The sequence below is a fragment of the Polyodon spathula genome, chromosome 3, assembly GCF_017654505.1.
Source record: "Polyodon spathula isolate WHYD16114869_AA chromosome 3, ASM1765450v1, whole genome shotgun sequence".
NCBI lineage: Eukaryota > Metazoa > Chordata > Actinopteri > Acipenseriformes > Polyodontidae > Polyodon > Polyodon spathula.
Window position 1 is genome coordinate 63,631,309 of NC_054536.1, and position 7,633 is coordinate 63,638,941.

Sequence of the window (7,633 nt, forward strand, 5' to 3'; positions counted from 1 at the left end):
AGGATTTTGCTCCCTTAACTGCTGTGTTGCTGTGAATGTATTTAAAGGTAGCACAGCATGACCTGTTGCATGGAAACGTACCCTTAGGACTGTCTAGATTGGGTCGAATGTTACTGTGGACCAGATGCTCTCTTAGATTTTTGTCTCTTCTGGAGGATTATTGAAAGTGGGAGTTTGAGAAAGTCTTCTTGAAGAATGCTAAAATGCCTTTGTATGATGTGTTACTTTTTTTGGTCATAGGATGGTAAGTAAGAACAAGGAGAATACAACTGTTGTTATTCTGTGTTTTGATTTTATACAAAGCATCCTTTCTGTTTATTGACTGAGCTTCTCTAATTGTATTGTCTGGAAACCCACAGTTTTTGAAAAATGCACACATGTCATTATTTTATTCAAAAAATCACTATCATCACTGGAAAAGCATCATAGTCTTAGTAATTGGGAGTATGGAATGGAGTTGCGACAAGCTTTGGGATGTGAGGAGTCGTATCTTAGGTATGAATGAGAGTCTGTAATTAGAAACCGTGATGGTAATGTCCAAGAAATGAATTTGTTTAGAAGTATTCCGTGTATATGTGTGAAATCCATGAAATCTTCAGTAGTGTTAACTGAGATGCCAGATATGTATAAAATTGGTGTATGTCCCTTGTACTGTTGAAAAACTTTATTTTCAATCCATCCCATAAAAAAGGAGGGCCCCATTTTTGTTCCCATACTGATATATATAATGTGTGTGTGTATATATATATATATATATACAAAACATTGTACAAAACATTAGGAACACCAGCTCTTTCCATGAAATAGACTGACGAGGTGAATCCAGGTGAACGCTATGATCCCTTATTGATGTAACCTGTTAAATCCACTTCAATCAGTGTAGATGAAGGGGAGACAGGTTAAAGAAGGATTTAAATGGTAAAGGAGGTAAATGGGCAAGTTGCATTTGAACGGGGTATGGTAGTAGGTGCCAGGTGCACTGGTTTGAGTGTGTTAAGAACTGCAACACTGCTGGGTTTTTCACGCTCAACAGTTTCCATGTGTATCAAGCATGGTTCACCACCCAAAGGACATCCAGCCAACGGCAGGCCAGTGGTTGAAAATGGCTCATTGATGAAAGAGGCCAAAGGAGGCTGACACGAATTATGCAGAGCAACAGACTGGCTACAGTTAGTCAACTGACAGTCCAGTACAACATTGGTGCCGAAAGACCCATAAAAGAATGCATAACTCGTCGTACCTTGACACGAATTGGGTATGGCAGCCGACGACCTAAAGAGTTCCACTTCTTTCAGCAAAACACAAGAAACTGCGGTTGCAGTGGGCTAAGGTACAAAAACACTGGACACTGGAGGATTGGAAAAACATTGCATGGTCTGATGAATCCCGGTTCCTGCTGTGTCATGCTGATGGGAGGACAAGGGTATGGAGAAAACCACATGCGTACATGCATCCATCATGCCGCATGTCAACATTGCAGGCTGGTGGTGGTGGTGTGATGGTGTGAGGTGTGTTTTCATGGCACACATTGGGCCCCTTGATAAAAGTGGAGCAACATTTGAATGTCACAGGATATCTGAACATCATTGCCAATCAGTTAAATCCCTTCATGGCAGCAATGTGTCCATCTGCTAATGCCCCATGCCATAAGGCTAGGATTGTCCAGGAATGGTTCCACGAATATGACCGTGAATTCAGCTTAATGCAGTGGCCTGCCCAGTCACCAGATCTCAATCCAATTGAGCATCTGTGGGATGAGATAGAACAAGCTATTTGGAGTAGAGATCAACCATCAGCTTGACACAACTGTGGGAAGCACTGGAGTCAACATGGGCCATCATCCCTGTGGAACACTTTCGACACCTTCTAGAGTCCATACCCCCACGAATTGAGGCTGTTCTGAATGCAAAAGAGGGTGCAACTCTATTAGGAAGGTGTTGCTAATGTTTTGTACACTCAGTGTATATCCTGACTTGTTTCAAAAGCTCCTTGGTCTTCATGGTTGCTTTGTTGGATCACTATGTGAGTTGTAGCTTGAAAGTCTTTATATACCTGAGGGAAATTATCTACAAGTTAAACCACTTTGAGTACACACAGGCTGAAACCATTTTGCTAAGTTTGTGACCTTTCAAACAAATCTTTTGCACCTGAAATGATTTAGGGCTGCAGTAGCAAAGCGTTGTGTACGCTGAAGTGCCAACAAAATGTGAAAACTTTGCAGGGGGTGAATACTTCTGCAAACCACTGTGTGTGTGTGTGTGTGTGTGTATATACACACACACACACACACACACACACAAACATTACAATTAAATACCAATAAAAAAATGCAATAATTTTTTTTTGCTTTTACTCTGTTCACTCTGAATCTTAAAACTAAGTCATCACGAGACTCATTTACGACTACAGGGGTCCGAAATTTGCATGCCACCACCTACCGTTAGGGAGAAGGAATTATACTTTCAAGGGTTGCAGCTGACTTGGTCCATAGCATGTTGGAAAAGGAAAGTGATTGGCAAAATAATGCCACTTTTATACTAAAACACTTTGAGGAAGTATTAGTTGAAAGGCAGAGTGATTTTTGTAGCTATCCTCTTCACCAAGACAGACGACTGGTGATGCAGAAGAATTTGCTCATTAAAGCTGCCACAGACCCAGTCGCTGTAGAATTGAAAATGGTAGCTGATCTTAAAACCATTTTCAAACATGGTTCAAGGAGACAAGGAGTCATAAACTAGTGGTGATCATATTAAATAATATAAAACCCATATTCCATGCCTGTGTTTTAATAATTTATTCCAGATCATTTAATATGTTTAAATGCACCTTTCCTTTGTTTGTGTTGTTTAAAACATCCGTAAATATTTGGAAGACAGACAGCAAATAATATTTGCATTTTCAAATTTAAAACACAGGACTAAATTACTTCTGACTGGCACTTTTTCTTCCTTGGTCAGGCCTAACATTATTCTTTTGCTTGTTCTCTTTGCCAGGAAAGTAAACAGAAATAAAACCACATCATAACTCCCTTTGTGTTATATATGCAGAGATGCCAACTGCTACGGCTTGGTCGTAGCAACTGTGGTTTTCAGGCTCTGCTACGGTGATACGGGCCAAGTTAAAAAAAAAAAACGTTTTTTTTTTTTTAAATTAGATTTGCGTCAGTGCTCCTGTGTTAATGATGGTGTGGGTTTCCGCGTTCCCATTTTTGTATCCGATTCACGCACTGTGATTGACTTGTGTGTTTTTTTTTAACCACAGTACCTAGACCATTTACAATGGGACGTGCACGGTAGTCAAGGCTTTGCCACTATTGAAAAAAAAAAAAAAAGACGATCATTGATTGGATGGCCAAGATATAACAAACATATATATATATATATATATATATATATATATATATATATATATATATATATATATATGTATATATATATATATAGATATATATATATATATAAGATATATTGAATATATGTATATATATATATAATATATACATATATATAGTTATATATAATATATATATATATATATATATATATGATACATTTATTATATATATATATATATATATATATATATATATATATAACATCATATAATATATAACATCTTTTCCTGATAGTAAAATTGCTTCCAAGTATGGCTGTGCGAGGAGCAAAACGACAGCAATCGTTGAAACTTTAGCATATCTTTCAGCTAGTGAACAGGCCTCGGTTTTGAAAAGTAATTTTTTTGCCATTGCAACCGACGGCAGTAGTGACATCGAGACTCGGTTGTACCCAGTCGTAATACGTTACTTCAGTGAAGAAATTGGCAAAGTGGTAACGCAGCTGCTTACTTTACCGTCATGCGAGGGTATATGTGCAACCGGAGAAAATATCTTTAAGACTGTGGATACAGTATTGAAGTCATTTGAAATACCGTGGAAAGATTGTGTTGCATTTGGAGCAGATAATGCAGCTGTAATGCTGGGTGTACATAAAGGTGTAGCTGCCTATGTAAAAATGGAGAACAATTCTGTCCATGTACAGGGTTGTCCCTTTCTTTTAATTCACATTGCTGCCCAGTCGGCTGCAAAGAGATTGCCAGCAAGAATCGATGAACTCCTGATTGACATATATTACTATCTAGACAAAAGTGGCAAGCCGCACAAGCAGTTGATACAGTACCAGGACTTGTGTGGCACCGAAGCAAGAAAGATTTTGAAACATGTGAACACCAGGTTTGTGCTTAAGAATATCTTGTATGTGTATATGTGAAAAGTATTGTACATTAAGGCCCTGTCTACACACACAAACCGCTTTGTAGAAAAGCATTCTAATTAATCCAGGTCAGGGCGACCATACTAAATACTGTTTCTGGTTTTAATGTGCCGATAAATTACTAAAATAGCTTGGTTGTAGTTCTTAGCAGCGCAGTGTAATACCATACATACCATTTGATTTTATTTAAATAACGGAGATGTCTTGCCTTTTCCATGAATTACTGCAGGTGGCTCAGCCTGGGCAAGTGTATTGATAGATTGCTGCAGCAGTGGCCAGCACTAGTGGAATTCTGCAAAGTAAACAAAGGTATAGACCTAAACTATGTTTTCATTATACTGTATTAAATCATTTTAAAGCAGTGTTTTTTAGTTTGCTGGTCAATAATGAATGGTAATTGTTTTCTGCATTTCATCAGGTCCCAGCAAGGTAGCTAATAAAGCAAAGTCTAGTGAGCCAGCCGTGGCTAAAGGGCATCCACGCAAGCCATCCTCTGCAGTGGCAGAAGCTAGTAAAAGTATATGTAACTATTTTGTGCTGCCAGACTAGATTTATTTTCAAAATGCCCTGTTTGTTTGGTGTGTATTTATGCACATGGAAAACAAATAATTTGTACCTAATTTAATCAGAAAATACATTTTGTTTTTGACTTATACTTTTTTTTAGACAATTGTACGTTTGTTTGTGAAAACGTCTTATGGTAACATGCTTTCAATTACTGGTAGGCCCAGCTGTGACCTCAAGTGAATTGTTCAATGATTCTATCAGTGTGAAATTGAAGGCTGGTAAGGTGTCTTCTGCACCTAATCAAGGTACCATTTAATCTGTTAGTACAGTCTAATCTATTATAATGGAAGATTTTAAAAAGAGTAGTTACACTAATCTTTCTTTTAAAAATAGTAGCTTCTATTTTTTTCTATTTGTGTGAAATTACATTTTAGTTTTATTTTAATATTTGTTTTTAAATGTAGTCACTGTACAGTCTATATGTGTTTTTCTAGTATTAAAGGTCAGCAATATTAATTAATGCAAACTAACACTACATTACTAATGATTAAATGTCAAAATGAAGATTACAGTAAAATAATTCATAAGTATTGTATGCAAAGGATGGAAGTATAAGATACCTATCTATAGACTTAGAAAATCTATTGCTTGTTTTTCAGAAAGGCTGAAGGAGAAGATAGTTGTTAGCAAGAAGAGTGGTGTAAAACCTGCAATACCAGCTGGCAAGCCAGACACCAGGTTCTGTAGAATACAACGCAGCCTAGAGAATCCCCTAGTGAAGCTAACCTGTCTGTTTCTCCAGGCCTCCTTACCATGTTTTGAGGGCTTAAATGCACTTCTGCAGAGAGAAGAGCCATTTATTCAGGTTCTAAAATGAGAATTGGATTTCTTGCATTTACTCCTTCTCAGCAAATTCATTAAGCCTGTAGTAATCACTAGTGTGAGGTCTACAATCACAATTAATGTAAGGGACAGAAAGAATCAGAGGGACAGAGAAGATCTAGTGATTGGCACCAAAACCAGACAGTACTTAGAGGAATGCAAGGAGGGAGGGAAGCTCCCTAAAGAGGAGAAAAATATATTTAACTCTGTCAGAGAGTATTACGCAGAGGCCAGTTCTTATATTACCAGCAAATTGCCATTGCATGAGGAGCTCTTAAAACATGCAGAAGTGGCTGACATCAGTCAAAGGACAAATGTCAGATTTTGAATCTGTGATGTATTTTGTCAGAAGATTTGATTTGGTCTCAGTTGATGGGCTCGATCATTTGGAAAATGAGTTTGTTGCATACCAAGTAGAGAACAATCCTGAAGATATTCTTCGGTCAGACAGGGCAGATGTTTCCTGGTACAAGATAGGGAGGATCTTCAATCCTGTAACAAGCCAACCAACGTGTGCATTGTTGGCCATGGTGATGCTAACTATATTGATAATACCCCACAGCAGGGCAGACACAGAGAGAATATTCAGCATTGTGCGTGAAGTTCAAACAGAGTTCCACCCAAATCTATCTAGGAAAACCGTAGAAGCTATTTGTGTACAGAAGCTGAAGCTCTTGTCTGTGGAAAATAAATTCTGTGAAGCTGCGTACAATAAGTCTGTACTGATGAAGTGCAAGAGTGCCACTTATACTAAGTTACATATGTGAATAAGCCATAACATTGACCGGCCATCACCGACACTGAATTGTGTACTTTAGTTTACATTTTTGTATCCTTAGCATAATAATCTGTAGTGGTAAAAAGCTTTTTTTTTTTGGCTGAAATTAAATGCCTTTTTTGCTTAGTTTCTAGATTGAGAATGGCCAAGACTAGCTTATATGCCTGTATTTTAGTTCAACTTTAAGTTATAGTATTAGGTACAGTTTTTTGTAATTATATATATATATATATATATATATATATATATATATATATATATATATATATATATATAGTAAACGATCCTTTCACTTGTCACGTTCGTTGCCCCTTTCAAAGTAGACCCAGGACACAGAAACGGAATTGCTTTAGCGCTGACGCGCACTTTTTAATAAATACAGAAATGAAAACAAAACAAATGCCTAGCTCCCTCTTGGAGCTCTGACTAAACATAGACTGGTTTCTCACTAAACCACAGGACGGCTAAGCCGTTTACCTGACAAACACCAAAACGGGCTTCTCTCAGCACTCTCTTCAATACGACTGGACACACACGCAGTCGGGCTCTTCACTCAGCAGCCCCGATCAGTCTGGCTGCCTCTTTTAAATACCCTGCACCTGTCTCTAATTTATAATTACGATCAGGTGCCGAGGATTAACCAAATCATTAAAACAATTACACAATTAAACCCCATAACACCCAAATGTGCATTCTCACAAGGTTTTTAGCAGGGAAGGATTTTAACCCCCTCCCTGGTACCTTACACATCCTCCCCCTCAAGTGTGAAACACTGATCGGCCATACCAAGGCCACCCCCTCCCCTAAAACACAACCACCCACACTCAAGTCCCGAAATGTCCATTTCCGCCCTCTTCCACGGGCGGACTTGAGGGTGGGTCGAACCTTCCGGCACTTCCGGGAAGGGACCCTGAACCGGCGACAAGGGACCCCACCGGGATGACAGGGCCGACCGAAGTGACGACCGGGGAACAGGAGGATGCAGCAGTGGACAGAGATCTTCCACTGGGGACCGGCGCAGCGATGTCCGATCACCCAGGGGGAGCGAAGCAGCGAACAGGGGGAGCAACAGCGACGTCTGGCAGCAGCCCAGCGACGTCTGGGTGCTCGGGAAGAGCGGAGCAGGGAACCAGGGGAAAAGCTGTGGCCAATGTTGCAGACTCCTGGGCTCCAGGTCCAGCGCAGGAAGGTCTAGGAA